Below are 20760 nucleotides of genomic sequence, written 5' to 3' on the forward strand. Positions count from 1 at the left end.
TCCAAGTTGACTTAACTATACCGTGTGCCGTTTTGAAATATTGCATTCCGAGAATAACGCATTTTAAGTTTTTAAATGGATTATAGACATGAAATGAAAAAATTCCACTTTAAAAAAATTATGTTATCATTCATCTGCTATCCCAGAATTGGCCAGTCGTCCTAGTGCCGTTGCGATCGAAATCATATACACTTGTTTCTGATATAACGATTGAAATATCGGTTGTGTCAGTTCCATGAAAGCAAAAAACTTTAAATTCCGTTTAGCCCTATTCCAAGTAGGCGCATTGCTAGGGCGATTCGACGTTTGATTTCACATGCGTTCCGTGTAATTTTAGTACTTGGTATAAAATCTTCTGGGCAGTTTTGACAAGCAATGTTTATTGTAAGCCTAAGCCTCGGGGACTTCGTACTTGCAACGTGATGTCTGCGTTGCTCGTTTTATTTACACTTCACGTGCGGAGAAATAACACAAAAAACAGCAAAAAGTTTATAATCCTATAGCTCAACCCGTAATTCACATCAAAACCCTGGTCACGTCTTTAGCAGAATCCGTGGAGCTCTTAGCTTCATATCTATTCTTTGGACACTTTTTGACTTACTGCTGTGACTCCACATGGATGCGATGCTTTTCTACTTTTTTTTGCCCGAGTACACTTTCTTACGACTCATTCTTACTTGAGAGTCAGAACTGTATGGTATAAGAATAGGATCACAAATACAATATCAAAAGTCAATACTGCCAAAAAATCAAAATTGGAAGCGAATGGATTGTCTTTTTCGTATACATACAGAAGCTTGCTGATGCAAAGCTAAGTTATTATTATTGTGGAGTGCTTCTAACTATACCTATACACTACAAGGGGTATCGAGCTGCCGCAGGGAAGCCGTTTCGGGTCATGCGAGGCGCTGGAAATGGAGCTCTAAATTCCACAGACCAAGTTTCTTTTCTTTTTTCTAAGGATTAGAATTGTTGCCTCATATTTTAGCGTGGTCAAAGCATCTTTTAAGCCAGTAATTTTTTTTTAATTATACAGTAGTGTAGCCTCTCAAGACATTATGGCATGCATTCGCTAGGAAAATGGGATGAGAATATTCCGAACCCTGCAGAGTAAACATAACTACTGCATTAGTGGTACTTTAGCATCAACATTTCGAATTTAAGAACGCTCTTTGCTGCCAATTATCTCAGAACTCGTTTCTATAGCTGCTTCTCTGGTGACGTACGTCAATCATGTTCTTCAGAATAACGACAATGTTCATGTATAACGCCATATCCTTCTGACGGCCAGAAATTTATTTCTTGACTTCAGTTTGCATATCGTTGTTCATTACACCATTTTCCTTTATCTACTAGAGCAAGAGATTGGCAACGGCTCTCGGCTCTTATGATTCATGATTAACTTGTTCACATTCACGCGCAGTTGGTAAGGCTATTCGCCACGAAGTTCCTAAATAATCTTCGTAATTCCAATTACTTTTGGCCAACAGTATCATCACACTTCACAACAGCAAATATCAAAATTTCACAACATTACATTGCTTCCGGTGACGCGATAATTAATTCGATAAGTCTGTAAACAACGCTGTTGCTTTTAATTTTAGCGGATTGATTTCGGAACACGTGAAGGCGACTGCCCGCTGTCCTCTCGGCGCCTCTACAGGATAACAATTACTGAGTCTGCAAGTACCGGAACCATTAATTATCAGACCGACCGGAGTAAGAGCAGAGCGAGCAGTATGATGAAACTCACCAGACACCATAGTGACGGAAGGAAAGACATTAAAGCCTATAAACGAAAAACGAGAAGGAATTCTTGACACATGCTGGTATTCGTTATGCACGTAATTTCACTTACCAAAATATGAAACGCATCGTTGCTCGCTAGGCGTAAACTAAAGGACGCGTGACACGGTCTGATCTCCACAGCTATGTTTAGCATTTCGAAGGAACACTTTCACTCGGATAGCAGATGAGGAGCTCGAAATAACTAAATTCCATCGCTGAAAGCAAAATTTTCGTTTAATCATCTCAAAAACGATTAGAGTGATTTTGGTGACGTGTGGCATGACCACGCAGAAAGGACTAAGATCAAAGCTGCTGCATGGCGTTTTCAAATTACGCGAGTATGTTGAACGAGGTCTCTGAAAATTTTGTGGATAAATACACGTTTAACTGAGGAATGAATTAATTTATGAGAGGCTACGTACATGGATTTATACATACACACACACACCTACATCTTATCACTGCCAAAGGTTTCGATACTAAACCGCGCCTTACGCATCAAATTCGAATAAATAACCCATAGAATACAACTGAAAAACTGTTAACAGAATGACACTTCCGAACGAAACAGATTGAAATTCGTTATATTTCGAAATTAATCGAACCATCATCTAATAATAAACTACACCAGTAAGGTCAGAAGAGTTACCATCATGCACGTCCCGGAAGCAAAAGTGCTTAATCGTCCGTAATATCGGTAGGACTCATTCACAGTAAAGTGGTGCAGAGGGCTTCAACCGCACCGCCGTCCAACGGCGTTAAAGAGAAATGGTATATTTTTGGTTCGCCCTGCGTTTACTGCTATCCCCCACGTACCAGAATGGTACAGACTGATTCATTCATCCAGTTACTCAGAAAAGGTATACAAGAAGGAACGATAATGTAATAAATAAACACATAATCCCTCACGTTTTTCGGGATGGTTCCTCTGAAAGGGCACGGCCGAATTCCTTTCCTGTCCTTCCCTAATCCGATGAGACCGATGACCTCGCTGTTTGGTCTCTTCCCCCAAAAACCAACCAACCTCACGTTTTTCTTCTAGAGGCTCGTCACAACAGCAGAAGAGTGAGATCCTGTATGACTCAGATGTTACTAAAACATTCGGAAATTCTAAGAGATAAATAGTTTCAATTGAACTGAAAGTACTGTTCCAGAATGCAAACGTTAAAGTGATACTGTTTACATTCTGAAACAGACGACATATAGAATACATGCTACACTGCAGTAGGACGTTCACAATATCTAAACATTACAGTTGTGGGATCATGTATGGGTTTTGTAACTGCTCCGAAATTACCAACTCGGTAGCGGAAAATTAAGTAACCAGAAGAACACTAAACTGTATCATGCAGTTCATAATATGTTTGACAATTGAGAGTGGATTAGGGTGATTCTTATGAGACGATGGAAGACAAATCCATGCTTGTTGTCTCCTTTTGCCACGATTCCACAATTAGTAAGAGTGAACAATTTTCACTTTTCAAATTGTATCTTTGATTTTTACCGATAGCCTGTTGATTTTTAAACTTTATTCAAACTTGTATGTGGGCACACTACTGCTTTTACCGAGATTGCAACCCGGGAGTCTCGGCGAAAGCGAAGAACCCCAAGTTAGCCCTCGGCAGCGTTCTGTTGACAAAAGTATTCGCTCGTCGGTTGGTTTTCGGCCCTTGAAGGTCGCATCAAGTTTCACATTAATTATTTATTGGTTTCTTTGCTTTGAAGCGTTATCATCCATTAGCACTTCTCGTTTTTTAATCACCTCACGAGTCAGAGGTAATCTGAGTAATTTCGTTCAGTCGCAGCAATTACTGGACAGGGATATTGCTTCAATAAGGCCACCTAAGAACAATAACAAAGCTGGGAAAGGAAGAAGTCGGTAAGCTTTTTCGTTCTTCAGGTACACTTTAATACTAAAATATTTCATTATTCTCACTCAGCTTACTGTCACAGATGTCGCCTCGGCCGGAGTGGCCGATCGGTTCTAGGCGCTTCAGTCTGGAACCGCGCGACCGCTACGGTCGCAGGTTCGAATCCTGCCTCGGGCAGGGATGTGAGTGATGTCCTTAGGTTAGTTAGGTTTAAGTAGTTCTAAGTTCTAGGGGACTGATGACCTCAGATGTTAAGTCAAACGGAAGACTGGTTTGATACAGCTTTCCATGCTAGTCTCTCCTGTCCAAGCCTCGTCATCTCTGCGTCGCTATTGCAGTTTACATCAGTCTGTATTCGAGCCTTTGTCTCCCTCTGTAATTATAATCCACCAGACATCCACCCATTACCAAAGTGACGATTTCTTCATGCCTCAGATTGTGTCCTATGAACCGATCACTTCTTTCAGTCAGATTTAAATATCTTTCTTCCGCCCTCATTAGTTCCTCGATGTTTTCATCTTCAGTATTCTACTGTAGGGTCACATTTCTGGAGCATCCATTCTCTTCTTTTTTGAACTGTTTAAGGACCACGTTTTCTTCTGTACAAGGCTGTACTCCAGATAAATACTTTGAGAAAAGACTTCTGACATAAGTTTGTAATCAGTGTTGAAAAAATTCTCTTTTTCGCAAATGTTTTTCTTGCCCTTGACGGTACGTGTTTTACACACTCTCTTTGGCTATCATCATCCACTTTGTTGACCAAATATCGCGACATAGTTTGTCCCGAAAGTGAAATAGTTTTCCCGTCGACGTTACGTGACACACATACACCCTAGAAGCAGTGCCTGCGCCACGCTTTGTCATGCGCTAGAACTCTATTGATGTCGATCTGACAAGAAAATAGATCACAAAAATGTTGTTCGATTAATTCCTTTCTGCCTACGCCAAAAAGACATATTCTACCTACGCCACAAGACAAGAATCGTACTACAGCGCTTTGGTGCGCGTGACGGTTAGGTCACGTTCATGCCTTAGCCACCAAATTCCTTTGGTTTGAACCCGGTGGAAGACATCTGGGACGCTGCGAGCACCACGCCCATAACAACTGGCCCGTAGTTTACAGGAAATGCGTTACCTATGCGTAGAGGTCTGTTCTATATACTTCCAGAAATCAGCCTACCAAGGACTAGTCGAATCCATGTTACGTAGAATCCAAAGGCGCACCACGCTATTAAGCACGTGGTCATAATGTTTTGGATCCTCACTCACCGTAACTCTTTCGACGACCTGACAAGATTTTTTTTCTTTCGGTTTTTCTATTTCATTTATTTATTTATTCTGCAGCCTACGTCTTCAGTTACTTGCTAGACGTACTCCAGTCCATGTCCTTCTCTACAGTTTTTACCCTCTACCGCTCACTTTGTACCATCGAAGTTACTCCATGACGTTTTAACAGATGTCCTGCCATCCTGTCGCCTCTTCTGGTCAGTGTTTTCGATATGTCACATTCTACGCCAGTTTTGCGGATAACCAACTCGTTTCTTACATTCAACGTTCTTCTGTAGCACCATATCTCAAATGCTTCCTTCTGTTCTGGTTTCTCCACAATCCGTGTTTCACTACTATACAATGCTGTACTGCAAACGTACATTCTTAGAAATTTCTTCCTCAGATTGAGGCCTTCGTTTGATACTAGCAGTCTTCTCTTGGCCAGGAATGCACTTTTCCACTTCGCTAGACTGCTTTTTATGTCGTCCTTGCTCCTTCCCTCATCGATTATTTTGCTGCCTTGGTAGCAGATTTCTTTAAACTTCATCCGATTCGTGATCACCAAACCTGATGTCGAGTTTCTCGCTCTTCTCATTTCTGCTACTTTTCATTATTTTCGGCTTTCTTGGATTTACTCGCAATCCATTTTCCGTACCCAGTAAAGTATTCATTCCATTCAGCAGATCATAAAATTCTTCTTCACCTTCACTCAAGATAGCGATGTCGTCATCGAATCGTATCATTGATATCCTTTCACCTTTCCACTGCTGAACCTTTCTTTTATTTACATCATTACTTCTCCGGTTAACAGATTGGATGGTAGAGGCGAAACACTACATTCCTCTATTACATCCTTCTCAATCCACTCGTATTGTTCCCTCTTGGCGCTTGTACATACTCGTATTATGTATTACCCGTACTTCCCTACAGCTTACCACTGTTTTTCTCCTAATTTCCTAGATCTTGCACAATTTGACTTTGTCTAACAATCTTTTCAAGTCTACACACTTTATGAACGGGTCTTTATTTTTCTTTAGTCTCGCTTCCATTATCATCCGCAACGTCAGAATTGCCTCTTTGGTGCCGTTACCCTTCTTAAAGCAAAACTGATCGTCACATAACACATCTTCGATTTTCTTTTACATTCTTTTGTGTATTATTCTTGTCACCAACATGATGAATGATCTTCTAAGCTGAGTGCGCAATAATTCTCACACTTACTGGCTCTTGCAATCTATTTAATAGTGTGGATATACTTTTCCGAAAGGCGGATGGTATTCACCAGACTCACACAAGTTGATAATTATTGAACTATATGAAAAAGACGTAACTAGATTATAAACTACGGCGTGCGCAAAGTTTATTCAACATGTAAACATCGCTACAGATATTCGTATTTACGTTATGACATTTTCGATATGCCTGCCGTCATTGGCGCAGACGAATAACGAAATTCTGTATGATCCGCTGAATCGGAACAGCGATACTGTCGATGACCTCCTAAATGGCTGTTTTCAGCTCAGCAATGGTTTTAGGACTATTGCTGTATATTCTGTCTTTAATATAGCCAAACAGAAAGGAATCGCATGTGTTCAGATTCGGAGAATATGGCGGCCAATCGAGGACAGTACCAATAGCCTCTGGGTACACCAGAGCCAGAATGTGGTACCCAAAGTGACCCTCCAGGACAGAAAACACCCTCTTGCTTCGATGGGGTCGAGTTTCATCTTGCTTAAACCACATCGAGTCACTTTGGATAATAGGGATCAATTATTTCCCAAAACCCTCACGTACCGTTCCGTAGTCACCGTGCCATCAAGGCGGATTCTCTGTCCCCCAAATGCGCCAATTTTCTTATTGACATGCCCATTTAAACGAAAGTGGGCTTATCGCTAAACTGAACTATACTAATTCTCATCATGCCACGCGGCCAATAGTGCAGTTTGAACGTCCTAATGCAAACCGTTCAGAAGTAAAGGCGATTTTTTTTTCATATAGTTCCATAATTGTCTTCCTGTATGTTCCAAACACCATCATGAATAGTCGTTTCGTTGCCACTCACTCCAAAGATTTTAGAAATTCTGAAAGAATTTTATCTATCCCTTCTGTCTTATTCGATCTTAAGTATTCCAAAGCATTTTTAGGTTCTGACTCTAATACGGGGATCGTCTGTCTCCTCTTTATCGACTTCTGTTTCTTCATGTATTACGTCATGAGACCTTTCTTTCCCCTGACAGAGGCCTTTAATGTACTCTTTCCACCTATCTGCCCTTTCCTCTATATTTAACAGTGGAATTTCCACTGCACTCTTAATGTTACCACCCTTGCATTTAATTTCACCGAAGGTTGATTTGGCTTCCGATACTCATATCTTTTTCGACTTCTTCACATTTTTCATACAGCCACTTCACCTTAGGTTCCCTGTACTTCCTATTAATTTCATTCCTAAGTGGCTTGTTTACTATATTCGTGAATTTTCCTGAACAATTTTGTACTTCCTTCTTTCATCGTACAACTGAACTAAAGACAGAGTAAATACTACACTGAAAAAGGATGCTGTTGTTTTAGCTCTGGGGTAGCCAAGATTTTGGCATGCAAGAGGGATACGGCTCGTGTGCCACAGTTATCTCGCCTTTCTGCACGCTTCCCTCATTGTCACACTACGCTGTCTGAACGTGAGGAGAGGCATGAGGGGGAAACTGCGAAAGCGCCAGATTTAAATGGCAACGTTGTCTCACAGCATACTACCTGGTTTCATATTTAGATCATTGATCGCAAACAAACAAACTGCCAGTATTATTTAATGATTTAAGACTAATATAATTTTTACCTGATACAAACTGTCAGCATATGGTCAGACGCAGATAATTTCACAGATTTTTCACACTAAGGTTGCCACGCCATCGAGAACTATTTAGTTTCATAATCAAAAAAAGTCTTTCACACAAATATGTTGATCGAAAAGGTTTATCACTTTGTCGCCTGCATTATGAGGATGAGGAAACTCTTCCTGAGAAAAATAACGCTGATCTTTTGGACGGCAAAAGAATTGGCCCTTTAAACGGGAATTCCACTGCAGATCAAATTCAAATCGCTCCAAGCGCTATGGGTCTTAACATCTGAGATCATCAGTCCCTTAGACTTAGAACTACTTAAACCTAACTAACCTAAGGACATCACACACAACCATGTACGAGGCAGGACTCGAACCTGCGACTGTAGCAGCAGCGTGGTTCCAGACTGAAACGCCTAGAACCACTCAGTCACAGCGGCCGGCAATGCAGATCAGCTGCTTCCTCCTGCTAAAGCACAGGGCTGCTTTAACTTGTGAAACGTTGAATAATTTTACAGGACTGTGCTTAAACTGACGCACAATATTTTTAGCGCAACGCAATCTGACTTTCAATAATCTCTACAAGAGAATGGCCCTGACTAACATTAACCTGTACTTTTCACAAATCACTTACCTCACAAAAATCTTGGTTACTCCCACTACTGCAATACAGCTAGCGCCACTACTGCCAGCTAAATAAAAGATTCAAACTATGGAAGGCACTAACTACTGATAGGGATAGTTAGCAAACGAAAGATATTAATAGAGAACAAACAATGAATTTACCTTGATAGTTCATGACAAATTTCAAAACTCCGTCATCTCTCTCCCCACATCCACCACTGCTGGCAGCTCACCTCCAACTGCGCAACGCTACGCGCTGTTCCCAGCCAGCTGCCTAACACTACAATGGCGAGTATTACAACAATGCAAAGCAGCCACAGACTGCACACAGCACAGCCAGTGATTTTCATACAGAGGTGGCGTTACCAAAAAAAAACCTAAACAGCCTACTTACATAGCCCCCATGCTCCCCACAAAAAAATTTTACAAATTGTGTTGGACAGTGGCCAATACAGATTTGAAGAAATTTTTCATAATTACAATAACAAAGATATCAAATGCACACACTTATTGATACAATGTTGGTCGAAAGCTAAAATTTTCTCACAGTCCATAAAGACAGTCCTAATCGTTCATCACAGTAAAATATCAGTGTTTTTCTCAAAGTCTGAGCAGTAAAAGAAAATGTACACGGAAGTAGTGGATTTCCATGCAGTCTTGAAGAAGTAGCGTTGTCCTTCCAACGGAAAGACAGTACTGACTCTTGACATGCTGACAGGTAATGGGCCACAACAGAGCAAATCCACAGCAGAGTCATTCGACGTTTTGAAGAATATTGGTAGGTAGGTCATCACAGAGCAGACCCAGTGTAGTCCTGGTAGAGATTACGGTATTGGTGGGCCACCAGAGGCGCAGACCCACTGCAGTCCTTGTAGAAATAATGGTACTGGTGGGTCATCAAAGATGCAGACCCACTGTAGTCCTTGTAGAGATTACGGTACTGGTGGGCCACCAGAGGTGCTGACCCACTGCAGTCCTTGTAGAGACGACCAGCAGCCATCTGTTGTGACTGTGCAGGTGCACAATCACCACTGAAGAGTCTTGCGGATAATATAGCAAGTCCATAACCACCACTTGTGCACTCACAAAGTTTTTGGAATTGTCCTTAGAACCAGCAATGCTGTTATCCAGTCCCTTGCGGAATTATTAACACATGTGCAAACACTAACAGTCCCTACTTCTCACATATTGTCCATATACTATGACCAACAGAAATGTGTGCAGTGAAATGAATGCTTACAAGTTACTTAGTTTGATAAACTGGTGTCAATTACAATTTTATAACATGAGAATACAATTACAAAGGTACAAAATACATCATTAAAAACATAATAATACAGATAACATTTGTACTACAGGCTTTACAAAAGAATCAAAATAACATATACATCAGTGTTACAGGAATTATGACATAAGTAAACACATAAAGAAGAACTTTTGAAACATCACCTTCACATGTGAGCAACAAACCAGAATAAATAATGTCTATAAACATTTTTACAAAGAAAATAACATATTATTAATGCAAATTATATTTGAGGATAACAGTATTCCTCATCATAGTGAATGTAGCTTAGTACTAGAACAGAAAAAAATTTCTATGAAACATTACACAGAGACAGGAAGAAAAGAAATACACAACGGTACACAAACACATAGCATAATAACACAGGGGGAAAGGACAGGGTTTGTTTTCAATATAACATTTGGTACTGCAGTATTTTGCGAACAAAACCTTTTTTGTTCTTGGAGATCTCCCTTCATTCATCATTATTCCCAAAAAGTCCTATCTATACCTCCTTTTTGTATTCCAACCATATTTCTTTCAAAATAATTATGGCTCATTGTACAATACTCATTTTGGCCCAAAACGTTTTCATATACCTTGTCAATACATTGCTTCCAATTCATCATTGTTAGTTTCTTATATAGTCTACCCCCTCTTAAGCTAACTGAAATCTACTGAGCTCAGATTCTGAACTAAGGGACGAGGCAATGCAGCAGCACAAAACAATTAACACAAACAGCAATGACAAAAAAATGGAAATTTGCAAAGCAACCTACAGTAAATCTAAATTACCAAGCAATTCAACATTACAACTAATATGAGCCAGTGTGCAGCAACAAGAAAAATAAATCAGTAGTAAAACTGGCTTAAAAGAATAATACAAAGTGAAATTTAGTAGCACTATTCATGGCAAACAGCAGCAGCAAAAAAAAAAAAAAAAACCTTATCTCTAAACATGACATAGCTCAAGCAGAAAAAATATTACATTAAAAATGACCATGTCTAATACCTATGTCACATCTTAACACTAGAGTGATGCATCACGATAACTTACTCTACCAAAAAAAATTACCAAGTAGTTGAAAAGAAAATTATGTATGCAGTTCCTGTTACTAGTCCCTTCTTATTGATCTTTCCATTCCAAGAGCTCCTTTTTCGAAGAATGTGGATCATAAGGTAATTATTTAATAGATCTGTTGACAGAAAGTGTTCACATTAGCAAATGCATTTAATTTTATTTTATGAAACCAATGCTGCAAGACAGCTGGAAACCAGATATCAAATGAAATAAGCAATTACGCAAACCAAAGCATAAAAATATCATTCAATAGTCATGTGACATTTCATAAGTTAGTAGAAATTCTCTCAACTCTCGTAGAAAGACGCTTGTCAGAATCAGGTGTGCAGATGTAAAAATATTTCTCGTCATTTCATTAGGCATTTCTGTAAATATCATAAATTAAGAGCTCCACAGTGTCAACATATGTTTTCAAGTTCGACCGTGTCATTTTTGCGATGCTCTCTACAAAGAAACGTCAATAGCGAGGATAATGGCCTCCCTTTTTTTTTTCTACCTGTGCCACTGAAAAGGGCTCGCAATAATGGCTTTTTCTCCAGGCATCTGACACACCTGGCCGCTCAGCTGGGTGCCCACGACGCATTACGTGCAGGTGGTCACTGAACTTTCTTACCGAAATATTTATGACACCAGTTTCCGCTACAGTGACAGTCTCATATAAATATATTTCACAGGTCAAGAATTTGGGTTACAAATCTGTAGAAACAAAATCCTATAAATATAACAGCGTCCAAAAAATTTTCGCCAGCATTGTGATACATTCACGCATATATACACATTTCATAACTCTTAAAGTACGATTCTTGGTTTCCAACAACCTTTTTCACAAACCATAGTCCCTAACTTCTGTTCATTATTCATATACATATAAACACGTAATCACATTCCTTATATAGCATCAGGTTATTGATCATAAACATATCTCAACAGCATAATACACATCGTCGTCGTAAAAATAACATCATAACACCTCAGTCAAATCTCAAAAACGTCGTAGCTTTCTGCAATAATTTCAAACCCTAAAAAATATTCTCTGCTCATTTCAATAGTGTCATCTACCTCAAACGTACCTTAAAAATCATGATCTCATACCAAATACATCATTCAAAGCTCTCATAGTATCACAATGGTTCTGAAAAAATATGAACAGTTTACAAAGTACAGACAAAATACAATTTCATAAGTGTGAAGGTATCCAACAGTGTAATTGCGTAAACATCTATCACTGACGTAGTAAAAAAAATGTTTGTCTCTCAGTTAAATGATCTGATAGCTGTGTAATACTGTGTTGGAGAAATATGGTACCGATGTGTAAAGTTGTATAAGCAAATACCATATTAGCTAGGGCTCCTTGTGCTTGCCAAACACATGATACACAAAGTAAGTGTGTACCCCCCTGAGGATTAATGTAATTATACCCTCAGGTGTTACAGATTACAGCAATGGAATGAAATGTATTACGGAAAACCCTTGTATCATTGCACCTCAAATATCTTAAAAAATTTTTTTTAAGTGCGAAATTAATCACTCAAATACGTGTACTGTAGCGCTAAACTGTGCGTCATGTTGTAAGATAATCTCTGTGGAAGTCTCGTAGTTATCGTCCTCCGAAAGCTAAGTTCTGCAGAAGTCAATGTACTTACCTCATGATAACCAAAAGTGAAATGCTTTGCGTATAGATATCTTAGTTATTACGCTTATTGTTGTGATGAAGAAAGTACTGTGCTGTGACGTATTGTTGTGCCACGGAAAAGGCTGTCTCATTGTAGCTATACCACAAAAGTTAAATACTAAAACATGTTTTACTTTCCAGAAGAATTCAGAAAAATTGTGCAGATATAAAACAGATACACTGCAAAAGCAACATTGTATATTGTCACTCATTAGTAGCATCGTGATAAAATCGTGTAGCTGTCACATAAACTAACCACTGTGTCATCTGGTATCTCACAGAAAGTACTTTAAATCCAGAATGTATTTTCAAGTAAACCAAAATGTTGCATTAAAATCTCATTAGCAGTACCAGTATGTGTCCTAAGTATGCAAGCCTGATAGTCGTTACGTAATTGTGCAACTAACAAGCAAGAATGTACAAATACAACACTGTGTCGTCTGTTCACTATAGCAATGCATTCGTAATTTCTGTTTAAATAAGTTCTCTTGGTTCTTGGCTGGATGTTTAACTTCAAACATTGTTGCATGTTAACAGTTTCTTAAGTCTGACAAAGCATACTAGAAATGTGAAGTGAAAAGTTTTATGGCAAAGACTAAGTTAAAAAGCAGATTATCTTTCAATAAACGCTTCTACACGTGAAATGTGGTATAAACCTTTACTCTTCATAGTACTCAGACTTTCAACTGAAAAGCAATTGTCATGTTTTATACATCGGTAAATAATGCTAAAATTTTTCTCAAGGCTAGCGTCTTATGTTATTTTTCTCGGAGCCAGCGGGCGCACGCGGCTGCCTGCTGTGCGAGTCATTGTCTGTCTCTTTGTTGGCGCGCGCCGTTATTGTGATTAGGAGACCTAACTTCTACAAATTCACTCTGACGAGAAGGCCCTGCCCTGTTTAAATCCCGCCAGTTCTGATGCAATTCAGGTCTGCCGTTACGAATATATCGTCTGTCGTCATGTCGGTAGGTTCCGTAGTTTCTTCCTTGTCCGTCACGTGGTGGAGAATTTCTCCCTGAATCGTAACTGTGTGCCGAACTGTTGCGTCTGAAGTTATTCTGTCTCCCTTGATAATAATAGTTCTGGTTACCATATTGTCTGTTTCTATGATTGTCTCTGTCATATTCATTACTACTGAAATGCAATGTTTCCCTGTAATTATTATTACTCTGCCAGTGGTTGTCATATGGGTGGTGTCTGTTTTGGACACGATTTGTGTTGTAAGAATAGCCTTGTCGTGTCCAGTTATTGTTTCTGTCGTCACGAAACTGTGACGTATGTGACCTGTAATTGTTGTGCTCCTGTTCTCGCGTTCCGCGATTGTCAGTGTCAATTTCCAGTTCTTGTAACAGTCCCTGAAAAGCTTCAATGTCGTCTTTGCAACGTCCTGCTAAAATACTATGCCGTAAATGTTCAGGTAAGTTGATTAAGCAAATGTGGATGAGTTCTGAGGGGCTGTATGGGTTTGAAAGATACTGATTCTTATGCAACATGTCTTCAAAATATTTCATAAGACTGGAAAATTCAGATTGTTCGAAACGTTTCATCATTATGATGCTATGTTTTACTCGGTCTTGTGTAGCTTGAGACCAATACACTGAGAGGAAGGCATGACAAAATTCTCCTTCACTGTGACAATCGTGAATGACCGATCGCATTCTTACAGCTGGTTCATTCTCCAAGTAGCCACACATAAATTCTAACCTGTGCTCCAATGACCAGTTGGGAGGAAAACAATGAGAGAATTGATGGGGCCACGCTTGTGGATGAATGTCGTTGGCAGAATTCTTAAACGTTTTGAATTTACGTGTAATAATGAACAGCTTATAGTCAAAATCATCGTGTTGGCAAGTCGCATGTCGGTCATTGTTACGTCGTTTCGGCGGTTCCATCTCAAAATTCGGTGTACCTTGCCAATTTCTTTCATAATTTTCGAAGTGCCCTGTGTTGTTATTTTGTGTCTGTTCCGTATTTCTATGTCCCTCTTCCCGTACTGGAGCGCGAGTGTCCTCTGAAATATGTAATTCTTGTATTACTTGTGCCAAATGATCTTGTACTTCCCGGATTTCTCTTTTGTACTGTGTATTGATTTGATTTTGATTTTGTTTGAATTTTCTAATTTGTTCATACTCTTCTGTGTCAGTGAAGGCTACAGGTCTTGTGTCATTCAGATCATCATCTACCTTTGTAGATAAGTTAGTGACCTGATCCGAAAGTTCGGCTACTTTCTCCGGTAGTGAACACATTTCCTCAGTGTGTTTTTCTGAACCAAGTTTCAGAGTGTCCATTTGTGTTGAAATCGAATCTACTGTGTCCTTCAAGTTTTCCTGAGTTTTTGCAAGTTGCGTAACCGAATCGGTAGATGCAACTGAGTCAAATTTAGCTTGCAAGGTCTCATGATTTTCATGAACAGTAGTTTGCAGTTCTTTTATGGCTGCTTCATGATTCTGTAGTGCATTTTCATGACGCGAAAAAATAGGTTGGAAATGCTCACAAATTTGTGTTTTTACGTCATTACAGACTTTTTGACATTTCGATTCAATGTGATGTAACTCAGTAGTTAAGTCCTCACGTGTTTGTTCAAGAGTATGCTCCAATGAGTCTAACTTTTGAAGATTTTGTTCCATTGCATCTAACTGTTGCTGTGTTTGTCACTGGTATTGTTCCATTGTGTCTAACTGATGCTGTGTTTGTCTCTGATTTAGTTCCACTGTGTCTAACTTTCGAAGATTTTGTTCCATTGTGTCTAACTTTTGAAGCTTTTGTTGTGTTTGTCCCATTTGTTGTATTAATTGTAATAACAATGCACTGGTGTCTGGAACATGTTCCTCAGTGCTTTTCAGCAGTGAATTTGCACCGGAAACATTCACATTTTGACAAGCAGAAACTGTGTCTTGACTTATTTGAGAAAACGGTGAGGATCCAAAACCTGAATCTACAGTATTTGCGAAATCGTGTCGTGTCATTTCGGATTCCTGAGCCGAGCTATTGCCGACCGATCGATCGATAATGCTTCCCTGCTCACTAATTGTTTCACTGCCTACGCCATTGTTTGCCGCCCGCTCCATTTCCCTATGCACAATTACCAAATTACTACTTTGAACATCAGTTAATTCACTACTCGGTGGCGCTAACACACTGCTTTCGTTTTCACTGTCATTTCTCAGTTTACTTTGGAGCCTAGTATTACGTTTTTCACACGCCATTATTGTCACAGTATTTCACACGACAACACAGAAAAACACAATTTGAAGATCAAAAATAAGAGAACACATTAACATAACACTGAAAATAATATCTAGTTAATTGCAGCTGCGAAATACTTGGTGCAAATCTACATGCATGCCACACCTGTTTTACTGTACAACAATGAAAGACTGCAACTACAAAAGAGATTCTCTCTACAATTACGCGCTAGCAATAAACAAAATCTACACTAATTAGACAAACTACAAGAAAAAAAATCAGAAGATTCCAGTGAGGTATCCTAGGCTAAGGGTCGACATATGAAACGTCCCCTTTTGAACAATTATACAGGATTGTGCTTAAACTGACGCACAATATTTTTAGCGCAACGCAATCTGACTTTCAATAATCTCTACAAGAGAATGGCCCTGACTAACATTAACGTGTACTTTTCACAAATCACTTACCTCACAAAAATCTTGGTTACTCCCACTACTGCAATACAGCTAGCGCCACTACTGCCAGCTAAATAAAAGATTCAAACTATGGAAGGCACTAACTACTGATAGGGATAGTTAGCAAATGAAAGATATTAATAGAGAACAAACAATGTATTTACCTTGATACCATCATATATATATATATATATATATATATATATATATATATATATAGAGAGAGAGAGAGAGAGAGAGAGAGAGAGAGAGAGAGAGAGCAGTTCATGACAAATTTCAAAACTCCGTCATCTCTCTCCCCACATCCACCACTGCTGGCGGCTCACCTCCAACTGCGCAACGCTACGCGCTGTTCCCAGCCAGCTGCCTAACACTACAATGGCGAGTATTACAACAATGCAAAGCAGCCACAGACTGCACACAGCACAGCCAGTGATTTTCATACAGAGGTGGCGTTACCAAAAAAAACCTAAACAGCCTACTTACACTTGAAATGGCAAGTGGTCTCGAAAATAGAACGAAAACAGATGTAAGACTGACGGTGTTCTCAAAACTTTTGCCAGCTATCCTTGCAATTCAGTCAAGGCCACAATGAATGCTTCAAACCCCGCGTTTCCCTTAATGTCAATGAGATTAGGGAACTGGACTGTGTTTGTCACAATGTGTCCGTATCACAATCCGATATCCTTTTTAGAGTCAACCCTATCAAGTCAGAAATGAGTTGGTTCGCAACTTCCAGTATCTTGCAGTGGACTGTGTGCAGTCAAGTTCACTTAAAATGTAAGGTCTGCAATCCAGTCTGATATTCTGCTTTTCTGTCGTGCTCTCCTTTTTCCTTCACAAATAGGACAATGGTGTTTCAAATCGAAAAATCGTTCTAGGCATGCCCCTTCACTTGCACAAATTACTCTGCAGTAACATATAAAATCCATACTCTTCATTCAATTCCATAAAAAGTTGTGGCATTTGACATTGAAATTATGCTTGTGAATTAAAAACATTTTCTAATTTTACCACTAATTTTGTCACGTGATATATATGTAACCTCCTCCTCACTTATCGACCTTAATGACAGTGTAAAATTAAACTACGTGTACCTAACGGAAATTTGGGAAAAGCAATCGTCACCGAAGTTAATCTGTCGGTAAAGAGGGAGGAAAGGGTTACATCTAAATGAAAGGAAAAAGGCAAATGGAACTGGTGGAAATCAACTTTGAAAAGGGGTAAAGTTAATGAAGAAAGTAAATGTGTGGCCGTTACGTTAACAATTAACTAGCGGTAATTAGATATTTGAGATGTGGGGGAAATTACCGTCGCCAGTCCTATGGACAATTACTATAGTAACTGAAAAAGAAAGGTTATTACACATATAATTAGCACTAGAAGCGTGGCAACTGAAGGTTGACACGTGTAGTGTGAAAACTGAAAGTTTGTCAGAAGTAATAATTTTCGCTACACTCTGACTTAATTTAGCAAAAGAATTAGTAAAACCGGAAAATTGAAAGTTAATTTAGTGACTGAAATTAACAGTGAGCTTTGTTTCTGAAGCACATCGAAATTCAGTAAAATACGGTTAGTCTTGGGCTACCTCAACAATCATTTCAAAAGCTACTTGAATCTACGCAATTTAGAAATAAGAGATTTAACTTTGAACTTGAATTAAATGATTCTGAACAATTAACAATAGTAAAATTTAGTACGTACCAAGCTGAGCTGCAGTCACAGGTAAGCTAAAATACGGTAACAAAACTCGCACTCTTAATTTGTGCTCGTGTAATCTAAATATCGTAGCCAGCTATGAATACCTTAACTGAACTTTGAAATTAAAGCAGTGAAATCGAATGATATTACTTTAATGCTGGCGTTTGAATTTCAACGACACTTGGGTTCATTCCGGAAAAGGAAGGGACCCTGCTTGGTAATGCAATTGGGACAATGAGCAACAAAGGTTCATGCTACGTTGTTGTAATTTAGTGAGAAAAATTTAACAGTTTGAAAAGCTGAGGTCTGCCATACAGTTCTAAAACTTTACGTGTTACCAGTCTTCCTTGTTGGTTGATTGAAGGTTTGAAGTCGTCGATCGAGGAGGTGGCGACAGTCACTCATTGTCGGCCGTCGCTGTTGCAGAAACTGGATGTTGGCGCGCCTTCTTCTCGACACGGTCTCCAGCCGAAACGGGCTCTTGATGTGTGCCAGCTAACGCTTCCCGTCCGCGACACCGTCTCAGAGACTATCATAGCAAGTCGAGCGCAATTACATGCTGCCAAATCCCGAAAGCGCGGCAACTCGCGGGAGCGTCACACAACACACCTGCTCCACCGCACTCCTCCAGCCAGACCCTGCTCTGCCCGCGCTCCTCGCGGCCGAGTTCACACTACCAAAGATCCTAAACACTTTGGTTCTCCACGCGACCTTTCGATGTATTCGTTCGATAGCATAGTTTTCCCTAGGCAAGACCCAGCGTAAAAATACAAATAGTATTCACAAAACAAACCAATTATACATCGACATAAATGCATGTATATAAAAATAGTAAAACAGTTACAATATACACAGACACAGATACTTCCTATCTTCAGGTAACAAAAGAAGGAAAAAATTTATAGTACAATAGATGGAAGTAGGAGGATACGCATTTCCGGCTTTACATATACTTGCAAATTTAGCACAAAGTGCTTCTTGAAATACAGAACAGTGTATCCTGTCCGTCGATAATTTTAAGTTTTTGCTCTTTCACTGTAACTAAATCTTGACATTCTTTCTACGTAATGTTATCAAGTCGTTCAATAGCAAACCTGTGATACCTGTTGGTTATACAACTATATATCACATGACAGATATTGAGAATTCTTAATCTTTTCTTGTGTCATTCGCATTCATTTTTAAAGATTTGTGAATACAGAACACTAGACTGACACTTATTGTGCAAACAGCCACTGGATCCGTAAACTTCTTTTAAAATGGTTCAAATGGCTCTGAGCACTATGGGACTCAACTGCTGAGGTCATTAGTCCCCTAGAACTTAGAACTAGTTAAACCTAACTAACCGAAGGGCATCACACACATCCATGCCCGAGGCAGGATTCGAACCTGCAACCGTAGCGGTCTTGCGGTTCCAGACTGCAGCGCCTTTAACCGCACGGCCACTTCGGCCAGCAAAACTTCTTTTATACTAAGAACAAATAGCCAATGGTAAACAGCGCTGACACCACGATTCTGCTAATCTGAAGAATACCGTGCCTACCGGAAAATGCCGCACTGCAGTGTAAATAAAATGTCATACTGCATCGAGTATTTCGGGAAAGGACCGAGGAAACTCCAGGGTGGACAGACCTTAGTCACACGGAGACCACACATCGTGTTCACGTGCAGTTTGGCACATGGCCGACCGCATTGTTTCTCCGTCGGCCTGAAGTTTATTCCACTTTCCACTCTTCATTCAGATTGACACATCACTTTTCTTGGCGGCACTAGTTTCCGTAGACAGTGACGTAAGTTTCTGAGTTGTACAGCATTTAAACTTGTACAACAGCACCACAAAAATCCCCATACTCACCTCTCTTTTCTTTACTGCAAAATTTCTTCTCAGCCATACGAGAGTATTGCAATAATTATTGTTTCACGTACAAATCTGCTACTATGGGAGAAAAAATATCATAGTTTTGATGTAATATAATGGATCTGATCGTTGTATTTATGTAGATGGTTCACTTACGTGACTTTTCAGAAGCGTAAGTAGATAAGAGCTAGTGGAAGACCCATTCATAGGATTTGTCGACTTGGAAAAATCGTTAGAAAATGCCAAACGGGTGAGAAGTAGGAAAGTATGACAAAACTAGGGGTAAGCCATAGAAAAAGTTGGATAATACATAATACGTACAAGAGCTACGGGGGAACAATAATGCCAAGGACGAAGTGCTAGGATTAAGAAGGGTGTTAGACGAGGACGTAGTCTTTTTCCCCTACTGTTCAATTTATTCATTATGGTACTCGATGATGACGTTGCCATTCTCAGTGAAAGTGAAAAAGAATTACAGGATCTGCTGAATGGAATGAGTACGGAATATGGATTGAGAGTAAATGGAAGAAAGACGGAAGTAAAGAAGGTAGCAGAAATGAGAACAGCGAGAAACTTGATGTGAGGAGTGGTAATCACGAAGCAGATGAAGAATAACCCGAGACGGAAGGAGCAAGGGAGACTTAAAAAGTAGACTAGCACTGGAAAAAGGGCACTCCTGGCCAAGAGTAGACTACTGGTATCAAGCATAGGCCTTCATCTGAGGAAGAAATTTCTGATAATGTACGTTTGGAGCACAGCATGTATGGAAAACCAGAAAAGAAGAGAATCGAAGTATTTAATCTGTTGTGTAGCAGAAGCATATTGAAAATTACATTGACTGTTAAGGTAGGGAATGATAAGAAATGAGGAAGTTCTCCGGAGAATCGGCGAGAAATAAATATATAGAAAACACTGACAAGAAGGAGGAACAGGATGGTAGAACATCTCTTACCACAACAGCGAATAACTTCCATGGTACTAGAGGTAGCTGTAGAGTGTAAAAACTGTAGAGGAAGACAGAGACTGGAATACATTCAACAACTAACTGAAGCCGTACATTGCAAGTGCTACTCTCAGTTGAAGAGGTTGGCAGAGGGGAGGAATCCGTGTTGGCCCCTATCAAACCAGTCAGAAGAC

Source organism: Schistocerca nitens, chromosome 1 (assembly GCF_023898315.1).
Source record: "Schistocerca nitens isolate TAMUIC-IGC-003100 chromosome 1, iqSchNite1.1, whole genome shotgun sequence".
Lineage (NCBI taxonomy): Eukaryota > Metazoa > Arthropoda > Insecta > Orthoptera > Acrididae > Schistocerca > Schistocerca nitens.